The 23,643-nt window shown below is 39.6% G+C and overlaps 1 protein-coding gene across 1 annotated transcript in view; it reads left to right on the top strand.

The window, feature by feature from the left end:
- Positions 1-23,643, top strand: part of cdh13 (cadherin 13, H-cadherin (heart)) — a 452,332-nt gene that overhangs the window by 270,131 nt on the left and 158,558 nt on the right. The window lies entirely within an intron of this gene.

The following is a 23,643-nucleotide window of genomic DNA, read 5'->3' as shown; positions in this document are numbered from 1 at the left end:
GTGTTCACAAACTACTGCAATCTGCTCACCTTGCTTTTCCCCTCTCACATGCACACACCTCTGGTCTCTTGCTGCACACACATTCACCTCCTTCTCTTTCTGTCCCTGTATGTGTGTGAGCTGTTAATGTTCTTTATTAACAGTTTGTTGTATGAAGTCGTCCAAAAACACAACTTGCACTTCGGATTTGCGATTCTGTTTTCACAGCAGCAGCTGAGCTGCGAGGAGGAGGCTTGTTGCTAATGACGTCGCCAATTAAGATCTAAACCACCGTGGTACCAAATAACATCAACACCAATCAGTTGTGCTTACTGCAAATTTTTACATAACAGCTACTGAAGTTGGCATAATAATTAAACAGGAGACTGTGTGATACTGTGAAAGCAGAGTGTGACTGTCACACCGACCGCAGCAACAGAGCAAAGAGGTGAGGGAGGGGGAGAGTGCAGCGGAGCGAGTTGAAATCGTCTGTCAGGTTTAGTTAATTGATCATGGATGGCGTTGTTCTCTCAATGGATAAAAAAAGTACAAATAAAAATGCTAAATGAGTCACCAACTCTACATGGTGGCTGTTAATTTACCAGGGCAGGAAAGTAAATTCTATTTGTGGCAAACACTGTGATCTGCATACGTCACTTTAGTCTGGTGATAAAGAGCGCTGTAGTGCCGGGCCAGGCAGTACATGTAGTGTACGTCTGTGGCAAACACATCTCAACCTAGTTAACTGTGTCACTGAGCAAATGATATGCATTTCGATTGTGCCTGTGGATCGAAGTGGATCGAAGTGAATCACAAAAGAGTCTTATTTAAGGCATTACTAAGGCTTTTCCTATGAAACAATATGACCCTACCTTAGAACCTGCTTTGAGAATGGAGTTTGGTTTCAAGGTCTGCCCACTTGAAAGACTACCAGGAGCTACCTTCTGGTGATTAACCCTGTAAACATGTTTAAGAAACTTTAGCTTTGTTTTTCTCTCTCTTTGTACTAAAAGACATCTGAGCAGATATGTCTTTTGAATCCTTTGTCACTCAAATGTAAACAAATGTTTTTCAGCGCACAATTGATGCACTAATGGATGATGATTTTTCTTGTGTGGAAGGCATGCTGCAGCGGGAGCTTCGTCTCTGACGCAGGTTCATTCATTTAAACACATAACTGCAGTTTAATCTTTTTAACGTAAGCACATAATACAGTAGTCCATTAACAGAATCCTGCTGACAGTCTGGACAATACATATTTATTTCTGTTTTACTGAATAAAATACACTCAAGAGAGATTTGTGCCCGTTTTTTTCCGTATGATTGTAGTACAGTGTCTCAGGTTCTACAAAACATGCCCGCTGTTTTTCACACAAGAGTGTGAAAAGCATTTTGTTTCTAATAGCCTGCTATATCATCGTCCTGTCACTGCTACAGCACTGTCCTCCAACATCTTGTACTGTAGCGAGCTCACTGAGTACTGTGAATGGTCATGATCATAACCCTCTAAGTCAAGGGCGAACAAATGGCGGTGGAGTTCAGCTATCAGTTACCTTTACCCTGCAACTACTGGTGTAAGTGCTCGAATGAATGAAGATGACTAACAGTTCCAAGGACACACAACACACAGAAGGGTGTGGATTTGAGGGATGTGCTCACACGAACAGCTTTATCAAGTCCTGATTGTTTTGATGGCATTGATTGTGTTGTTACTGTGTTTAAATCAAGAACAATGGGTGAACAAAACATTGTTCAAGCAGCCACTTAATTTGTGACTTTGTCCTACTCCCACTAAGTTATCTATTGTCTCTCTCTCTCTTTCTCTCTTTTCAAGTTTACTGGTAATTAAAATAGGCTGGTCTTTCAGGAGTGTACTTGTGTTTTGCCTGTGTTCTTTGAAAGTTTTGGTCTTTTACAGCTTCATTTTGTTTGTGCGTCTCTGTCCTGTCCTCTGTCCTCTCTTTTCACAAATTCTTGCTGGCTTTGGAAAAGTCTGTTCAAGTTTATTTCTTAGTTTTAATAAATAATAAATAAAGAAGATCTCCGAGGACAGTTGGATTCATGTGAAGTTTTCATTGAGATACATATCACTTGCTGAGTTGTATTACAACTATCTCAGTGCAACTTTATGATCACTTCAGACATTTTTACCACGAGCGAGAAGTGCATTTGGGGTGAGAAACAATACAGTAAGATCCATGCTTCTTCAACTTGTTTTCTCCAATCTCTACAGTATAATTCATCTATTGGACCTGCTGGTGGCATTATCTTTCTGCTCCACTGCTGGTTTCCTTCGCCTCCTTTGCCTTATCTTTCCCAGTAGTGCTGTAACCTTCTTATATAGTGTGGTGGCTCAACTGACAACATTATCCCCTCCATGCATTATGTGCGCTTTCTTTCCTCTTAGATCGATTTTCATGAAACTTGGTACAGACATTCAAGTTCCCCTCAGGATGAATTGTCCAACTTTTCACTTTGTACCATCATCAGCTTATTGCTTTAGCTTTAACTATACTATGTGTTTTAGTGCATCAGCATGTTAAGCATCGTAAACTGATCATGTTAGCAAGATGATATTAACATTCATCTAGAGATGTTCAGATACAAGTTTTTCAATTATTGGACTTTTCAAATCAGTTGATAGTACCGATGCCAGTGTGATTTAAAAAACAAGTTAAATTGGCGTGGCGTCTATGACCGTGGCCACGCTCTATGACCGTGGCCACGCTCTATGACCATTAGGAGAATTCTGAGATCAGATTTTGTTGATTTGATCATTTCTTCTTGATTTTTTTGTGATTCTACCATGGTGAAGTAGGCTTTGTTGTTAAATGGTTTCTACCTTTGTAAGGTTTTATGATCTTAACAGGGCTTTGAAAACTGACCCGATTCTTGTATCAGACTCCCTGCCCTGCTCAAGCTGCTCTGTGCAGCTTAGTGTAATTTTCATCAAAAATAGACTACGCATGTATTTCAAGCAGAGCAGAGCTGAGATCCACTTCTGGGATGCTTCTGAAATGCACTGCGGCAATTCTGGTGGGATCCAAGCACAGATGGGTGTAAATCACACACATTCAAGTCTCAAGCAAGTCTCAAGTTTCTGTGATGAGAATCAAGAGAACAAGGATACATTTATTTAGTTAACATTTGCAAAAACAAGGCTGTAAAATTAGATTTGGATGTAGATCCCTCTTTGATTGAGTGCTCTTGAGTCGAAGTGAAGTCATACAAAATTGTGATGATCTACATAATCAAATACAATTTTTTATCAAGTTCAGCAAATATTTCCTCACGGTCCTCCATAAAAAAAAAAACCTTGACTGTTTCTACACAACCCTGACTCTGTAACTAAATAAAGTGGCTCAGGCTGAGCCTCCCAACACTATTCCAGCCAGTCAACAACAAGTGACCATCGTGCTTGTGTGCAAGACAAAGGGGGGAGGAGAGGAGTTGAATGAAGTGAGACTGACTCTAAACTGACTGTGAATGGGTCACACCAAAAGCAAACTGAATAAATCCGCCTTTACTCAGCTCTGCCCCGGTCCTCTACACACTTGTATTTTCATAGCAATAAAATATTTCTTTCCCTTGTTGACAATATCGGTAACTTCAGGCTGCGGATGTGCTGGATTCTGCCATATTGCTTAGTTGTTGCTGTCATTTCCTTGGCAATATGCATTCATGAATTTGAGGGGTGGAGCGACTGAAAGAGCACTGAAGGGAGGGGTGCGTTTGTTCAGCTTTTGTGTTTAAATATCAACTGCTTTCCTCTGAAATAACTCACCCCACCTTTAAATCACTTAAAAGTCACTGATTGTGAACAGCTTAATTTTAAGTCAAGTGTGTGTGTAGAGGCAAAAAGGGAGTTTTTCTTCTTAATGCACTAGAAATGTTAGAGGATAGTTAGTAGTTAATTAGTTCATGATTCTTTGGGTAGAACTGAAACATGGTTCGGTGATGTGCCGGAGCCATGGTTCCCCAACTATATAATCCCCACGGACCGACACACGAATGACACTGCCTCGCCCTCTCTTCACCCTTCACAGCTGTCAGTTATGAATGTACCTTAAGTGGCTCCCACACTACAAATTAGTTCACTTCAGCTCACTTTAGTTCCACAAAAAAATACCATCTAGTGACTGTCTTCTGGCTCTGATGGCACAAACATGTCTGAACACAAAAAAGCAGCTCCATGTTTCAGGTGAGATTCATGAGCATGCAGCTGTGTGGATTAGTACGTGTCTGCGTAGTTTAACAGGTGATATCACATTCACGCACCTTGCTTTGTGGGTTTTGTAGTGACAGATGTTGTTGATGATGTGGCTTGATGGTGTGCTTTGATTAAAACATTTCTAGACCAGTGCCTTCCATGACAGCTGCCTCGTGCTCTGGCCTCTGGTGGTTTGCTGTGTCCTAGTAGGCAGTAGTAGTTTTCATGCATTGCACTAGAAATCACCAAATCATGTTTCAAAAATAAAATGTAAATTCTCAGTATCTGGAAAGATTTAAATAAGTTATTTTTTTTTTTTAAAATCTAGTCCTTCTGAGTCATCTGTCTCAGTCGTGTGACTCAATTTCCACTCCAGCATTGTCTAGGATTCCCTCGATCTGCATTGCGGCTGGAACACAGCACAGTCGCGCCTGATTGAATCACCACTTTAGTCTTTTTTCACAGTAAATATGAAAAGCAGTTTGCTAAATAAATAGATTGCAGAATGTACATTTTAAACCTTTAGCTCTTGTTTATGTATTACTTTATTATTACACGTTTTCTCCCAACCCTGGGAGGGAATTGAAGTTCCAGTATCTTAGTATTAAGAGCAACTCTTCAGACAATTAGGACATGAAACCTCTGCTGTATTAGTACTGAATCAGCATTTTCATTGTTAATTCGTTCCATGTCTTCCATTAAAATCGTGACTAATGGAGAAGTGCACATCAAAGCAATTTCCACTGCGGAATGAAGTCTTAAAAACTTAGCAACCTATACTTTCTCAAAGAGGAAGAAGATTCTTGTACCTCAGCTTTAGTGCTATGACTCATTTCAAACTCTGCATCCTCTCCTCTCCTTGTCCCTCTGCTCTGCTGTACAGTAGCTGGCTGCTCCGTACTGATTGCCTCCTTTTCCTGGGTGAGATCAGATGAATGCCCACTAATAGGTTTTCAGTTTTATTCACTGAGCCCCTGGTACAGAATTAGAGGGATTTTCCGGGGGTAATTAATTGAAGTGTCCTTTTAAAGGGGAAGTATCTTTTGTCTTGATTTAGTGAGTGGAGTCATTAGCTGAAACCTCAATGGTGGAGGGGCTGGGAGATTATGGATTGGTGAATCATACATTCCAAGCTGAGTTACTGGGACCGTTTTGAGAATTATATAGGAGGTTATCAGCCCTGTGGTCAAACCACTGCATGGCACATCATTGTTAATGTAATATATCTGGAGGAAATGTGCACTGATACAACTATATAATTTTTCTACAGCTATATCTTCCCATTCAGCATTATAACTTGACTGCATTATGTCTGTTTGATGTTTAGGGATGCAAAGCAGTGCACAAAGGAGCAAATGAAATGTCCAGTGACACAAACCCGTCACATGTTGTGCTCCTGTATGACCTACATGCATTCAAGTGTCTGTGGCAGTGCGTATGGCATCTGTACCTGCGTTTTTTCACACCTGTCTGCATGTGTGCAGGTGTATACATGTTTTGGCTTGTGGATTTGACACAGACGTGTCACTGTGGGAAGGATGAGTTGTACTGCAGATGTTTTTTTTTTCTCCCCGCGGTTCCAATCCCTGTTCAGGCTGCCTGGCAAGCTGGGAGCCAGCGGTGTTCTCTCGTCGCCACAGACCAGCAGCTCCTGCACTCACAGACTGACACCTATCCTTACACATCACACATGTGCTTATAATACAAATTTGCATGACTGTCCATGTGAGGGACATCATCTACGGCTACATTTCCTCATTTGTAGTGTTGTATAATACACATACAGAATGTGATGTGTCAGAAAAATATAGTAGAGGCGCCAGTACTTCCTGTCTTTTATTTTCCTCAAAATTTGAACTAGCTAAATGTATTTTGACAAACCTGTCTGTCCACAAAGTTTTCAACTCTAACATCAGTTACACAACTGTGCAAATAGCACAATCCAGTCAATGAAACTTGAAAAATATCCCACTGACTTGCAGGGACGATTCACCTTAAAATAAAAAATACATATTTTCCCACCTAGCTGTAACTGTTTGTAACTGTAGCTGTTTATCTGTCTGGATAGTTTCGGTGTGGGTTGCTGAGTTTTGAAGATATCATCCATGGAGATGTCTGCCTTCTTTTCAATATGGAACTAAATGGCAGTGTTTCTTTTCAATAAATAATGACCCGGTTACTCCAATTGACTGATGACATGTTGTGTACTCCAGAGAGTGAAAGCGGGTCTGGATTGACGAGCTAAACAACTGCGATCTTCCTCCAGATGTGCGCCCCCTCAGCCCCTAAAGTAGTTGTCCGACTTCACAAAACAACAAAAAAAGTACCTGTCTTTTTCACAATGTTGTCTCCACCTGCACACATTTTGTCAATCCACATAGTTTCAACACACCTGTTAAATGATTGGCTGTTTGAGTGTCACTCATAGCTCGCTCCATTATCAGGCAACATGACTGTGTGTTTATGAACCAGGGCATCATGTTCTTTCATGGTGGTTCGCATTTAATGTGTTTAAGTGAACATATCCAACATTTTATCAAACTGTTTTCCTGGTGCTGTCGATGACATGTCTATTGCCAATGCATATAGCTATTGTTTTATTACCCAGCCCTACTACTTGTGCATTGTGTGCAAACAGTCTCAAAACTCAGTTATGTAATGTATAATTCTAAAAGTTTTTATTCTCACTCCCTAATTTAATTAGAATATATGCTGTGCTTTAAAACTGTTTGTTTAAAACTTTGCTATGCTTGTTATGACCAAAAAAATGCACCATGCAGTTTGTTTGTTGACTTGAGCCTCCAAATTAAAACCTTCAAAGGGAAATTTAAACTGCATGTGTCTCCTCAGGTTGCATTGGTATCAAGAACTCTTTCTAATGAATAGACTTCATCATCTTATTTACTTCTTTGTCTGTTCTTATTTTCATATGTTTTGACTGGTTTAAGGCTTTGATCATATCATACAATTTAATGTAAAATGCTCCATGATCACTTCTCTTTTCTAGAAAACAGTTAAATGAGGCCACTCAATATCATCTCACTAACTAATCAACAGCTTAGTGAAGAGACAGTGTTGTCAACTGGCTGATAAACATTCTCAAGGCGATGCTCCAAATTAATTAGAAAACATACAATTTGAACACATCTTCCTTTTAATTAGCACCATTTTACACACACTTCTTTTTTTAGAAAACTGCCTAGCATAATCCCTTTCAAGGAAATTATTAAAAAGACATGGGAAATATTCACCAACAGAATGTTGGCAGTACAGATTCTCACAGTTGGTGACACACATTTCTCAATACTGTATATTTCACCTTTATCAAAACTTTAAGCATTTAAGCATCTCTATAGACAAGCAGCCTAGCACAACAGTTCTTCTGACACCCAAAATGCACAGATGCATCTGTTTAATATTAACCAATATTCCATTATAACAAAAAGGCCACTTCTTTCTTGCATTAATTGTGTTACCTTATAGTGTGTGCCAGAAATGAATCAGAAATGCCACAATCTGCTTTATTTTAGAGTAATTCCAAGCCACAAAATCAAACTTAACTGAAAGGATCAGTGTGTGGGATTTAGTGGAATCTAGTGGTGAACTTGCAGATTGCAAACGCCTCGTCTCACTTTCCCCTTCCAAGTGTCTTCATGCAGGATCTATTTCTTTCTGCAGTAGAATCCACCTGAACTACTCTACTCAGCTCTAGGTCCTGAGTTTGAATCCTCCAGCTGGCTTGGGGGCTGCAGAGGGGTGTGTGGCTAGGCAGGACCTTTCTGCGCGGATTTTGGATGTTCTCCTTGTATCTGTTTGGGTTCTCTCCGGGTACTCCGGCTTCATCCCACATTTCACAGACATGCAGATTAAGTGGTTAATTGGTTACTCTAAATTGCCCATAGGTATGAATGTGGGCGTGAGTGTTTGTCTCTATGTACCAGCTCTGCGGTGAACTGGCGACTTATCTAAGGTGTACCCCGACTTGCCCAATGTCAGCTGGGATAGGCTCCAGCCCCCCCGCAGCCCTCCAAGGATAAGTGGTTACAGACAATGAATGAATGAATTCTCAGGGAATTAAACACTAATGAAAATTTTTATCTGTCAATAAATCCCTGTAAAAAGAAAAGTCTATCCATATTATATTGTACATGTAGAGGACAGCTACACCATTCACTCTGTTCAATAGGGACATCTGACCATGTGGCTGGTGGTCATAAATTTTCCACCTCCATGAGGAAAAGAATTCCTCTATGGGGTTGAGAAATGGAAGGAAAAGGGACATCACCCTGGGACAGGGTTTTGGATTTTGGGTTGTTCCTCACCTGGTGCAAATGATGCACTTAATGTTGTATGGAGGAGTATGTGCATTTTTATCTTTTTATTTCTTTATATATGTAGGTGTAGCAGAATACATTTAATTGACAGTAATGATGTGCTATTTTAGTTTTTGAAATAGGACATCAGCAATTCAAAAATGAGGTGAAGATACACATTTTGGTGGTGGTTGAGTGAGAAAACATTTCATGAATTATGAAAGATGCTGTTATTGAATGCCAAAGCAATTTGTGTCAAAGCAATGAAAAGTGATCCACAGTTTCGTCCATATTTACTTATGTTGTGTTGTTGTGTAAAAAACTATCATTCCAGGATTTGGCAGTATTGCACAATGCACAAAGTTTCTCCAAGTCTCTGAGACTTTTACTGGAAATATGAACACCTTTCTTCCAAAAGATATCCCCTCTTTTAGTGTGTTAATGATGTGGAGAAAAATGTTAATGGTGTGGAGAATATGTCCCTCCAAAAGCTCCTGTAGAGTTTTTGTTTTGTTTGGTTGAGATCTGGAGACTGCGAAAGCCAGAGGATATGATTTATGTTATTTTCATGCTGATCAAACCATTCAGTGGCAACTTATTTTGGCGTTTCCTTGAGTTTGCCTATGAGTGTACGGTTCAATAAAAAGGATGCTGTTTGATGATTGGTCCATTAATTGCACAGTATGGATGAGGACCATGTGGCTTTGTATATTTTAAGCTGATAACTGACCAAAGGAAGTGTGATACAAGCCAAGAGGTGTGGCTTAGAGGGAGTCGGGGTGGAAATATGAAATAACCTTATTGGATTTTTCTAAAGCCAGATGAAACCATGCCTCGCTTTTTGCACATCCACTATTGTCTGGCTCTTTTGTGTAATCTGTCTTTCAATAGTTGGCGTACTTCCTGCATAAAATCCTGTGTGAGAGGTTGCGATCTTTCATTCAAATCGCTCCCCAGGGTCTTGCATTTTAATGAGTTGCCTTGAGCCTTCAGTCCATATTCCAAAGTCTAGTTAAGATGGAAGTCTCACCTCATGATTCAACCTTGGCTCAGAAACTAACCCTTTAAGCCAAGTGTGAAGCAGGGAGGGAGACAGACAGAGGTGCAATGCATAGATAGATGATGCCAAATTCTTGTCAGGTACTGTGAAATTGCTAATGTGAATGTGTAACCTGGTTCTCGGCCAGTGTGTGTTGGGTAAGCAGCTATAGAAAATGGACAGATGTGAAGGAAATGACTGCCAAATGAATTGTTATGATTTATGTTTTTCATATCGCTGCCCATTCCATTTCCGAACTCCTTCTCTCCACCTCCTGACGATGTTATCTGTCATGTTTTTCCACCTGTCCCAATGGAAATATCCTCCTCTCCTCCTGAGCCTCTGTTAGTCTCTGTGGAGATGGCCTTTGTGGATCCATCCAGCGTCTCTCTGTGGTAGCTTCAGGTGGATAAGCGTGCTGAGCAACATCAGACATGATCTGCTGTCTAATTGTGCACACACCGAGATAATTAATTAAGCTCAAGAAAACGAAAGCAATATTCTGTCACTTCCATGCCTCCTCAGATTAATGACTTGTTTTTTATATCGGGGATGGGGATGGGGATGGTGGCGGGGGGTTCTCGCTTTGGCAGAGCATTAAAAGCGTGAAACATTTGGACATGTCTGGTGGCATCACTGCCACAGGGTAATTAGATTTTCTTTAATGATGATGGGATCATGTGGTGTGGCTGCTGAAGTTTTCTCTTAATCAATACACCCTAGGTTGTTATTGAGTTCGCTGATTACTGTTGTAACTGTGTACTGTGCACAGCTGAGTCAACAGCTTTGATGGATTCTAAAAATATCACATTGCATTAACTCTGAACCTCCCATTCCCTCCCTTGGAACGTTTGCCATCTTGGTTTATTTGGGTTGGTATAAACGCCAGACTCGAATTCTGGTGTGGACCAAACAATCATTCTCTGGTTCACCTCGATGGGCCACTATCGAGTAAACTTTGTATATTTCTGGTGTGAACACCATTCAAACCAATCACAGGAGAGTACCATCGTTTGTGTCATTTCACTGGTTAAAAAAAGTTTTCAGGAACGGGACCTTTGGACGTAAACCTGCCCTTGGCTTCCTCCACCTCTTCATCTTGTCCGTGCCACCATTCTTATGTTCTGTTCTTGTCTTAATTCCACATTTTTGACTTTTCTCTCCTCTGTGCTCTCCTTGGGGTCATGAGAGGGGGTGGTTCAGCTGGTCATTATGCTCCGTGGACTGTCTGCCAGCCTCAGGGCCTGACATTTGGCTCCACAATGGGACTTGTAGCATTCATTATGCCAGCAGGAGCAGGAAGGGACATGGAGAGATATGCAAATATGGGAAAGACTGAAGTTAACTACGAAGGGGAAAACCCTGAATCAAACTAGTTGTGTCGAATGTGCATGTGTGCTTATAAGTAAGTGGTGTCTCAGAGAAAAAACAGATTAGACCCAGAACAGGGGTTCTTTAAGTGCTGCCCACATTTAATGCAGCCCAGAATCTGAATCTGACATGAAATGCATGCATCATATATGTCAATACTTCCACTATAGACTGAATACACTCTTCGGCTGCCACGTCAAACTGTGCCCCATTAAGAAGCGTCTGTCAGGTAAGAAATGATAACTTGTAGAAAGCTCTGCATAGTTGCATGGCATCTATGGCACCTCATGATTATGTCAGGGATAATGTTCTGTCATCAATGCTGGTTCTGCATTTCGAGGGGAGAACTTGGAAGTTTAAAGTGGAACTGAGATAGAAGAACCACCACACAAAAAAACACAAATGTGGTTGAGGAGAATAGGAGGTTTCAGGAAAAATGGATCAGCCATTGGTGTGTGGACCCAAGTTTGTGATTATGGAGGTTGCCATCTTGATTTTTAGCAACCAGAGCATGTGGTGAACAGAGAGTGTGGAGCAGGTATGTGCTGTGCTGCAACTCTTGGTTTTGGCTCGTCCATTCAGCAGGAAATAATTGCAGCCCGTCTGGTCACTATCTTTCTTGTAATACAACTTAACAGCACACTAAAATATGTTTCTGAAAACATCCTGATCTTTCAGTCTTCATATTTGGTCGCCACTGCCTGTTTTACAGTTTGATCAGTGTTTCGGGAGGCTCTCTTGAAAACTGGAAGCACAGTGTTGGCTGCCCAGTCACAAACTTTCTTGTATTATGAGTAAATAATACACTAAAATATGTTTCTAAAAACATTTTAAGCAAGAAATAGGCAATGTAGTAACAGAATACTGATTCTTATTTGATCAGTACTGTCTAATTTGACAGTTTGATTTGAGTTTTATGAGCCCTGTGTGTTGCACTGGACAGACTCACTGAGAAAGATGTGTCAGTCACACGGGAGCCCCTTCATAAAGCATACCTTGCTTTATCATCAATTTTACTGTAAGTGGAGCCAAGATTTACTAAATGAGCATCATGCTGTATTGAAGAAGATGTGAAACTAGCAATAGAGACCATAAATTCATTAAGAAACTGTTTCCTGAGGTCATAAATTGAGTGAGAATAGTAATTTTTTTCTTAAGTTTACATATGATTTGACTTCTTTTTGCAGCGGAGTCACCCCCTGCTGGTCATTAAAAAAAAGACTGCATGTGTAAGACACTTTCACACTGCCTTCAGTTTCAGACCTGGAAGCCCTGTCCACTAATATAATATGCAGTCTGCGATGTGACCTCAGGGGACAGATTAAGTGCTCTGCCTTATTAGCAAACACGTGAATTTGGTGCTCAAGGAATTTGATGTTAATCGTTATCACAAATGAAACCAATCACAAATTCTGTGACAAGTTCATGGATTTTCCTGTGCGGCCCGCTGATTGCCTAAATTGGCACTCAGTTATCTTTCGGTCAAAACTCCTGACGTAGAACATAAAGATAATAACAATACAGGAACACAGATAAGTTTTACATCTATTTCTGAATGGTAAACTATGTTTGTTATATTTTCGGATTTAAAAGAGCACGATAGCTCAGTTGGGGTTTCCATGTTTTCTCTGTTTCTCTGTCTGCACAGTTTTCCTCTCACAGTTCAAAGAACAGCAGCTCAGGTGGAATGATTGACACTAAATTCCCCAAAAGCAATGTGTATAGTGCTTATCTTCAGTCCACTGTGACTATGGATTGAAATAAGCTGGCTAAAAGAATAAATGGAGTAATGAAGGATTGTTTAGCTTACAGGAATAGAAGTGGAATTACTGGAGGCATTACTGGAGGCATAACTGGAGGCGAGGTGAAAACTCGGTATAAAACAGAAAATGCAAATATTGATATAGCCTTTGGCAGTTCATTCAACATTTCTGGAGACCAATAAGAACAAAAACATGTATCAACACTATTTAATGTGCTTTTAAATATTTTTAGCCATTTCTGGAGGGCTTGCATCAATAAACATTAGCTAAATCAACTGAACAGTCCTTGTAAACTGTACCTGGACAAATGGGATGCACACAAGAGCATAAACTGTGTTTTGTAAGTAGCCGTATTACTTGTTTACATTAAGTTCTCAGAGTTGCGCTCTAGTGTGCCCTCTAGTGGTGATCTGCTCCTACTGCACCTCCATTATATAGAAAGAGTAATTGGTGTCTACCTAACATAGTAGTCCTAGCAGTGACTGCACTTATTATTACACTTTTTAATATTAAGAGAGCTATTTGCGTCCATTTTCCATATTTGGAAAAATACAATGTAAGAATCTTTATACACTTTTCAAGACACTTTTAAATTTTTAACACTATTGTTTTCCCAGACCCAAAGCTTCCTACATTCTACAGGGCTTTTCTAAACCTGACCTGCTGACACATCTGTCACACCCCACTTCTCAGTGGTGAGAATCTCTTCCTGTATTTCTGAATCAGTACTTACCAGAAAGATGGTGTTCTTAAGCTACCCGGTTCATCAGATCGCAGCGACGAGCGGGCCCCTGTCCTCAGGCGTTAGGCCCCCACATCTCTACCCTCCTTTGACAGTAGGGGTTGGAATTAGAGTTCCAGACTCTAGCTGTGCACAGTCTTCACCTGCCAATGTCAACTTTATGGCGGCATTTTCTGTTGAATAAAGCACCAAGTCAGAAATGAGTGAGTTGCATATTTTGATCACATGATGGTGCAGGACATTCAGAAAACAGTATAGAAGTTCTCGCTTATTCTATTTCATGCTATCCTGCGATTCACACAAGTATATCAGACCTTCCTCTCTGTCCTGTCCCTGGATACGTACTTACAATACTTACTTACAACCCTACTTACAATATGCAAATACAGGATTACATTACAGAATTTCCATCACACAGTGCAGATCCTGACACAATGAATGCGGTGACAAGTTACATTTTCATTTCACAAATATTCCCAGCAGTGTGTGTACATGTTTGTTTTCACAAATAGTAATGCCTGTTCAAAATTAAAGCTATAACATGTAACATTTCTGCATTAAATTGTCTAAAAATGCTAGACATGCTATACATTTTGTGGAGTTCACATCATCCCAAATGTAACCAACAATGTTCAAACTCAGAGAAATCTGTAATTTATTCAAGGTAACATTGTGTGTCCTGCTGGTGACTAGTTGCTATAACTTATATAAGATAAGGATAAGTCAAAGAGTTAAGAAAGATGTCGGAGAACGTGACATGAATCAAACTAAAATTGATAACCTCATCTGTGAACATGATTTCTGTCTGCCTGTTCAACAATAAAGAAAACAACTCCCATCATCCTGTACAACTTTAGATTTCAATAAAGCACCTCTTCTGTTATTGTGTTATTGTTTTAATGTAACTGACATACTGTGCTTTTAAGAACTGTCTATAATCATGAATAAAGTTTTTTTTCTTTTTTTAAGATTTGAGTAAAATCCTTTCTTCCACTGTAGAGTGTAGCCCACTCATGGTTGAAAAACTAGATGCAGATTAGAAAGAGTTGGAGCCAATGTTAGGAGGTAATTTTGACTTGGCTGTGTGAAGTACCGCTGATTTGAACCATTTGTGGCCCATTATATTTCATTCTGATAAAAGAGCACACGCAGAGCTCTTATATTAGTTCAAAAGTACTTTTGAGTCCAGTGTGTAAGATTTAGGGGGATTTATTGACAGGATATGGCAGAAATGGAATATAATATTCATAAGTATATTTTCAGACTGAAAATTAGAACGATTGCGTTTTCATTACCTTAGAAGTACCCGTTTATATATACAGAGGGAGAGGTCCTTTTCCACAGAGGTTGCCATTTTGAGCATGTTTCAACAGTAGTCAACATGCTTGAAAGGGGAGGGTGAGACAAGGTGTTTGCAATCTTTGAGCTTGCTGGTAGATGTCACTAAATGGCACACACTGGTCATTTAAACTCACATAAATGCTTTGGCCCATGCTAACTTTGTCCCGGTGACCTCAGTCACACACGCAAACAGCTCATGCATCTTAAAATACATGAATAAATTGCCTGGAATATAAATCGCAGGTGTCTCATTCTGATTCATCTCTTATGTATGCTCCTCTACTCTTCCTTTCAAATGACTTAATACAATTCATTTATTTTTCAATTATCAAGTTACGATGTGATTTGATTACCCAGCTTTGATTGTCATTGTTTAGACTGGAGTTGTTTGCCAGGTTCTTCTGTTCATTAGCTCGTGCGTTATTTATATTTCCATTAGCCAGTTATTTTTATTCTCATTAGCAAATGTGTCATTGGTATACTGTGGTGAAAACAACAACAGTCGTGTGTCCTCTTTTCCTATCGGTGTCTATAAACTGTGCATAAGCACAACCTTCAGCACAAATTCATGTGTCTATCTATTTATCATATAGCCTTCATTCCATACACACATTTTGCCTATCGCAGTGATTTCTGTTTGTCCTCAGAAGCTGCAGAATGTCTGTATTTTATTCTTCTGTCTTTGTGCCTTACATTGGGATGTATCCAGTATAAATTGTTTATTATCTAGCTCTTGCCAATGGTCCAGCTGTGGCCTGAGCAGTCTCTGGCTGAGGAGATAGAATGGAGAGACTGCATTGTGGAGGAGGCAGGAAAGGGCAGCTGGACTGTATTTCACTCCATTCACTTGACTGTCAGCTCTGAGCTCATTATCTCATATTTAGTTTTAGTGCAGCAGAGCTCGACAACAGCTTTCCACATCTACGGCTTCAGCCGCTATATTGCATCTAAATTAATTTAGTTAGAGAAGTTTTACAAACCCACTGAATGGTTAAACTTTTCTTTTCTAACATAAAATGTTGCTTCACTTTCTAGCTGTAAATATAAAGTTTCCTATCTGCATTTATATTGCAAATGAACCAGAATGCACTGGAATACTATTCCAGGGCTAAACGCCAGCACAGGATTTACTTTTTGTTTATGCAGGAAGTCCCTCCAAAAAAAAAAAGATGATTGATAGGGATTATTTTTATAGTCTACTATAAAAATAATCCCTATCAATCATCATTTATGACCAGAAGCCGATATTTCAGCCAATACAGTGAGCACATTTTGAGATATAAATATTGTAGCAACTAACGGTTACATATTTGTCTCCATGTCTGTCCTCGACTCTCTGTCTGTGAGAGTTCAAGAAAGAGAAACACACACACACACACACACACACACACACACACACACACACACACACACACACACACACACACACACACACACACAGGCTTCAGCTATACTCACACAAAATCCAGGGTTGTACAGAGGTGTGGGTGTGTTTATTTGTGCTTTAGACCATAACCTCTGTGACACAATCAGAAAATAACACTTTTAAAATTTCTCTGACTTACTGCTTTGTTCATGCTACACCTGCTCCCTAACCTCAGTCAATCTCAAGATCTCTCAACCTCAAACCTCATATTTGTAACCCTTCATGCTAATGTTCCATGAGATCTCAAGGGATTGTGTTCACTACATAATCTTAAATGCTTACACATAATCTTAATATAATAATATAATGAGGTCCAGCTGTAACCTGAAGAACTTTTGGACAAAATATAAAATAATAATTAATGAATGTAGTGTTTCATTATGAACATCCAATTTAATTTTACAAGATAAGTTGCAAAAATGTTTGTGAATGTTGTCAATTATAGTTCTTAGACTGAAAATCGGAATCATCCAAAAACGTCATGTCAAGTCATGTCCTTAAAAAAAAAATCAGTTGTCTTAGACAGTTGTCCTGTATTTTCTGGTTGTTAGTCATGGTTTTCCTTTCTCAACCTCATGTCTAATATTTGTAAATGTGAGACAAGCAGACTTGATCAATTCCCAAAGCGACAGCATCCTCACAGGTTTCATCAGGATCGCACTTTTTCTTAAAGCAGAGGAAATTCCACTAGACAGCTGGTTCATTTTTGTTTATACTGCAGCTGAACAAAGTGTTCATTTGTCTTTTTCTTTTTCTGGTGCTCATATTGCCAACTCTTCCTTTTGGCACTTAGGAATAAGCCACAGTGTTTGCAGTGTACAGCCTTAGCAAGAGAGCCTCTGGAGATGTTTTTGGTACGGTCATGCAGGGTAGCGCAGATGGCAGTGTTCCAGACAGATAAAGTAAGCAGGCAAAGCAGGTAAAGTGTGATAGAATGAATAAGCTGGTAAGCAGAGGCCCATATGCTGATAGTGTTTTCAAGAGATGGAGTTATTCAAGTCAGTTTAACAGGCTGGAGAACTTAAACAAAGTTGTGTCCAGACAGATAAGGAACAGAAGAAAAGTGAAGTGTGGGGACCTACAGTACACACACACTTAAACCAGACTGACCCACATTCACAGAGGCAGACATAAACTTCAGTGTTGTCCTCAGTCTTATCATTTGATTATCCAACATACAAAGACATGGCACTCAAAAACATATCCTTTCCAAACCAATGTGAACTCTTTAAAATCAGATTAAATAAAAATGGTCGCACAATGTAGTTCCATTACTCCTAAAATATGTACTAAAGCAAGAGGTATAAAGTCAGAAAAATAAAAGTCCAAAAGATTTATAGAGTACTACAGCAGAACACAAATAAAAGCCATTTTCAAGTGCGAGCGTGAAGTGATTTGATCCAGAGAAAAATCAGATCTTTAGAATCATCTCTTTGAAATGACAAGTTTAACAAAAGACGCAGACGGGCCAGCATCTCAGAGTGGTGGAGTGGTAATGATAGGCAAGCAAACAGCAGAGACAGGAAGAGTACAATGCAGCATTCAGTCAAGTAGATAGCCTCGCTGCTGAAAGATACTTCAATATCGTATAATAATATAACTGCACCACTTTCACAAGTATCATCTTAATTCTTGATGGGCTGCATGTACATTATTTGCAACATAACAGGAGACAAATTTTAGATGTGAGTGGGAATAAATGGCTGTGCAAAGAATGAAAACCACAGAAGCACATTATGCTTCTGTCCCCTTGAATATTTGTTTCATCAACAATACATTGTGACGAAAAGTGTGTTTAAGCTTCTTTTGTTGTTTTTATTTAGTCAGAAAAAAATCATCTGTAGCAGAAATATGCTTTTATTTGGTATGATCTGTCTCGTTAGTCATCACTCAACCTCTTAAATTTATCATGTTACCCTCTAGGGTGTCATTACCCCCATGTTGAATAAGCATCAGGGACACAAAGTATTGCATCTTTGAGTATTTTTTCCAATGAAAAAGGTATTCAATGAATCTAAGGTTGTAAATGTGGTCAGCTGCAGAGAAAGTCTATTTGAGTGGCCTGCCGCTGACGAAATTTCAAGTTCAAGCAGAAGGCCACTGAGAGCGAAAGTAAGGTTGAATCATGTGAAAAATAATAAGTTATGGCATTGCTGGTCTGAGTGTGCTGCAGAACAGAGAGCTCCTGTAAAATGACTTATATACACATTTTAAAGCCAATGACAAACTGGCAACATTAAGCATTCATGACATGGTACAGAAAAGTTGTACTAAGACTATATTAAAAAATGCAGCTAGTGTGTTTCATCAGGACTGATCGAGCGCGGTTTGATCAGAGTTTATTGCAGGGATGGATTTTTCATACCACAAGAAAAGCATGTGGGAGGGGTCGTGAATCAGTTCTTTCTTGACTAGTAAACAAACAAACTGGGTTGCTGTCTCTGTTGCCTGTTGTCGCAAAGTTTCAGAGTGACAGAGATGCAGATTGTCCTCATAAGCATAGTAAAAGCTGTCAGTCTCCTGCCTGAGGATGGAGGGAGATGAAGAGATTACAGCAGGTATGGGAATAAACTACAAAGTAATAGATTAGTGTAGATTTCTGATAAATTCATATATTAAATATTAAATATATACCCATGGCTATAGGTAGGTAATGGACCAAACCACTGCAAGGTGTGCTGGGGGGAAAAATGCGGTCTTTCAGAGCTTAAAAATGCATTGTTTTGCATCTATAGTTAGCACAGGTGCTTTGTCACAGTACTGAATCTCACTAATTAAGACACTAATTGTCAATGGTGGTTATCTTTCAGTTATTATGATCAATATTATTGTTATGTCCCTACCATGTCCTTATCTTGTCCCTACTATCCCTACCCATTTCTACACTGTTGGGTTATTGACAGTGCCGACCACAAAAGCAAACATCCAAACAGATTTTGATTTGGACGTTGCTAAACTCTAATTGGTGCACAGAAATACTTGACATCACCTAGATATAATCACAGCTGTTTGTGTTTTGGCTGAATTTTTTTTGTTTAAGTGGGCAGCCAACACTCATGATCAAAAGCCTTTTGAGAAAATAGGTTTTCAATGTCTTTAATGTGCTGTAATAATCATTACTGCTTTGTTTGTTGACCTGCTACTGAAGATGAAACGATCCACTCAGATTTGCAATACGATTGTTGCAGTGGTTAGTTGAGAGGCTTCTTGTAAAAACAAATCAAAACACTACCACATTTTCATGCCTCCATGTTGGCGACAGCTGTGGCTGGAGGCGTTATGTTTTTGAGCTGTCCATCCATTCGTCTGTCCCATTTGTGTGAATGCTATATCACCAGATGGAATTTATTCAAACTTGGCAGGAATGTCCACTTCAGCTAAAGGATGAACTGATCTGATTTTAGCAGTCAAATGTCAAGGTCACTACGACCTCATTAAACACATTTTTTTTTCTGTAACTTAAGAATTAATATGATAATTATGATAAAAAAAAAATTCACACAAATGGATTAAAAAAAGGGTAAAATTATAAGGTGATGACATTTTATATCCAAAAAAGTCAAAGGCACTGTGACCACTGAGAGCAGGTGAACAAAATGTTCAGTGATGTTCAGTTGCGTCTCTCTTTTCCATCTACAGCTTTTTCACCTTTTGGATTCAAGTCAGACATCTTCACATACGCTGCTATCACCTCTTCACTGCATTCTGCCTCTTGTGAGTGTGTGCTTGTAACTCATTGTCATGTATCTCAGCAGCATTGGTATTGGATAAGATGAATCATCTTTGAACTTGCTGTGATCTCATTGACACCTGAGAGTAGGACGGGTCAGCTCTCAGTCTTTTTCAGTCACTTGAGTCTGATTAATATAAATCCCATTTCAGGTTTTGGAATATCCATCATGCGTGTTGAATAATTAAAAATGAGTACCACAGCCGTGTAGATACACTGTAACAGATGAACAGTGTGTGTGTGTGCGCACACAGTACACTCAAAACACATACTGGCATCACATTTACCCTGTTTTTCAATGTAGTCTATGTTCTCTTGCTTCATCTTGGCTTTTCACACTGTGTCGGTTCCCTGGTGGCACACACAGATCTGCCGGCCCCCACTGATTTCCCTTGGTGTTTGAGAAAGATATAGGGAGTTAGCTGTAGGCAACAGCACCGTGTCCCACCAGCCTGTGATGAAATCAATCCACAACATGTGTATCTATGTGTGCTTTCTTCTTCTGTGTCAATCTTTGTGTCTTTTCATGTGTGAATTGGTGATGTTTTACCTCATAGCAACACTCTCTGCTTCTTCTCTCTTTTTTTTTTTGTGTTGGTACACCAATAAGACATAACAATCCATACTTTGTATTAAATTAGACAAAAGCTAGAGATAATGTTCTTTATTAGACAGTTTTATACCTTTTATTAGACCATTATTGACTCTACAAGAGAGTATTTGGCAACACTTTACAACAAATTGTATTGTAAACTAAAGTGAAATTTCATATCTGTTGCTTGGTGACTGATACCTGCTTCTTTGAACAAATCACATTAACTGCCTACAGTATTACAATAAGTGTGCAGTCACCCATAGACAAAATATTCCTCTACTGCCATAATTTTGGGTTTTACTTGGTAGATCAGGTTCAACGAGACATGAGATTTCACTTTAGTGTGGTGTCTCTAATGCCCCTCTCATAAAGTCTAATAAATGTCCGACAGTGGGAAACAATACACTTTAGTTTACAGTGCAGTTCTGTTTTATTGTGTCCCTAATTACCTTCTAACAAAGTCTTATGTGGGTCTAATAGAGCCTAAAGCTATCTAATAAAGGACATTGTTTTTATTTCTGATTTTTGTCTACTTCATTACAAAGTACAGCTTGTTATGTTGTATTAGTTTACTATGAAATAAAGTGCGATCTCTTTTTTTTGGACTGAGCACCACACGTTTACTCATTATAAACTAACTTGATACAGTGTTTACAGACTCTCTCTGCTGTCTCCATCTTTATTGCATCACTTTCCTCTTCATCCAGCCTGAGCTGGTGTCATCCAGCAGCTCAGCAGATGGGTCCGAGTGATAGCGAGGTAATGGCAGTCCTGCGCATTCACATCCATCCCACCAAATAACCATCCAATGCAGTTAAGATTGATTGAGCCTTGGCTCCTGGCAGAGGATGAAGCTGATAAAAGAGGGCAATGAGTCTTCGGCGAGGCCACCCACATGATATCATGTTATGATTAAACACAACAGACATCACTTGTTAGAGTTATACCCAGGCCCATTGTCCCATTACAGAATGCTAGATGTTTATCATGCAAGTTGATTGATGGTGATGCTGCGGACTGACGAATGCTTATTGGTTACATGATACTCAATTGCGAGTGGAATTATGGGATCTGATGAAGACAGTGAGGATTGAGAGGGTCAGCTTGACTCTCATATCACATAAAACACATAATATGATTGCGATGCGTTCAGGAGACCTCGGTTGCCAGCGGAATGAGAACATAATTCACTGAGATCTGTTCAAGATAACCAATTTAGTCATCGTTTTTAACACCCTAATTTTCCACCAGTTAGTGTGTGTGTGTGTGTGTGTGTGTGTGTGTGTGTGTGTGTGTGTGTGTGTGTTTGTGCACACGCTCACTGAGTCATCTCTAACAGTGTGGCTTTGGAGGTGTGAAGTGGAACAGAGTATAGGTAATGAAGGAGATGGGACTGTGTAATTATTCTGCAGAGGAAGGATTACTGGTTTACTTAACCATTAATGGTTCACCTTGAAGTGCAAATGCTAAGGGGATAAAACCCACACCTCTCTGCCCCTCATTACCTTCACCTGGACTAAAGACATTTTGCTGCAAAGCCGCCGTTATTTAATGTAGACTTTGCATATTTTCCAGTAGCCCTTTTGTGTCTTATTTCAATAGTTTGGCTAATGCCCTGTGGCAAAGTACCACCGGGTATTAAGGAGAAGCATGAAAACAGATCGATGTTTATGAGCCATGCTACGCAGCGCTGCTACTTGATGCTTTGGAGAATGTTTTGTTAAGTCGGCCTATGTGGGTCAAATGAGAATCACGAGGGGTTTCTCGCCAGAATAAAAAAAGGGAAACTTCAGTGGGTTTAATCATTTAAGAATAAGCTTTATGTAAGGTAAACCAGGCAGGATTCATGAAAAAAAAATGCTTTTGCCTGCTCAAAAACTGTGCTGGAGCAGAATTGCATGGTTTACAGTGATTTATTGTGTCATTTCAGAATTACAGTGTATTACTGCCACCACAATCTGCCAAATATAGTTCTCTGCTGTTTATAGTAAAAAATAACACTCACAGTTTAAAAAACACTTTTACACACACACACACAAACATTTACTTGTCACTTTTGGGGATACATAGACTTACATTAATTTTCTGCAGACCTATCCTAACCCTATCCATAACTGATACTCATCTAACCCTAACCCTTACCCAAACCTTAACCTATCCTGGATCTTAACCACTGACCCAAGAATCTATGATTTTTCTGTATTTGTGAGGAACTGTCACTGACATAATGCACTCCATAATCCCTTATCATAACCCAACTCATCAAATCTACCTAACCCTAACCCTAAAACCTTGCCTTAACCCTCAAACAGCCCTTTAAACTTGCAGGGTCCAGTATACACACACACGCACAAAACACACACATAAAACACAGAATCATCAATCCTGCATTTTAGAGTGTGCCAGACTTATCAGAGGTATCCACCTGTGTCTCAAACACACCATCTAATCAGAATGCAGTCGTGCATCTTTACAAGAATGAGTCAAACTATATCCAGCTGACGATAAATTAACCAGAGGTGTCCGACTGCAGGCTGATGGCAGCAAGAACATGAAGCAGCGGGTGGAGGATACAGTTTATAGACACGTCTGCACACTATGGAGAAATGGAAAACACTTGCCAGAAGACAACCTAACACACTCTGTATCTGTGTGTATGTATATTTCTATATGTGTGGATTGAGCTGTGTGTCTAGCTGAATGTGTGCGAGCGGATCTCATCACTGAAAAAAGACAGAGATTGAGGGTTAAGGGTGTGTCAAGGATTGCCGCAGCTCAGCTGGAGTGGGCAGGATTTCCATTTTTGTTCCCATTACCAAATAAAATGTGCCATGCTGTTCGAGCTGACATGAGGAAGAAAACACTTTAATAGGAAAGGCTAACTTTTTAAGCGGCTGTCTCGGCGGCAGTAGCTTTTCATACACATGCCACCATGATTGCTCTAATTTTAGCACTCCAAACACAATAAATGTTGTAACACGTCATGTAGACAGCAGGCGAGTCTCACTTTGATAAACTGACTGTGTTAGCATGAACATGTATTCCAGCAAAACATGCATCTATAACCTTTACCTAATAACCCTATTCTTATGTTTATTACTCCCATTTCTTAGATTTTTTCAGACGCTGTTTCG

Source organism: Lutjanus erythropterus, chromosome 13, assembly GCF_056507025.1.
Source record: "Lutjanus erythropterus isolate fLutEry1 chromosome 13, fLutEry1.hap2, whole genome shotgun sequence".
In the NCBI taxonomy this organism is placed as follows: Eukaryota; Metazoa; Chordata; class Actinopteri; order Lutjaniformes; family Lutjanidae; genus Lutjanus; species Lutjanus erythropterus.
This window is presented reverse-complemented; position numbering and strand designations above follow the sequence as displayed.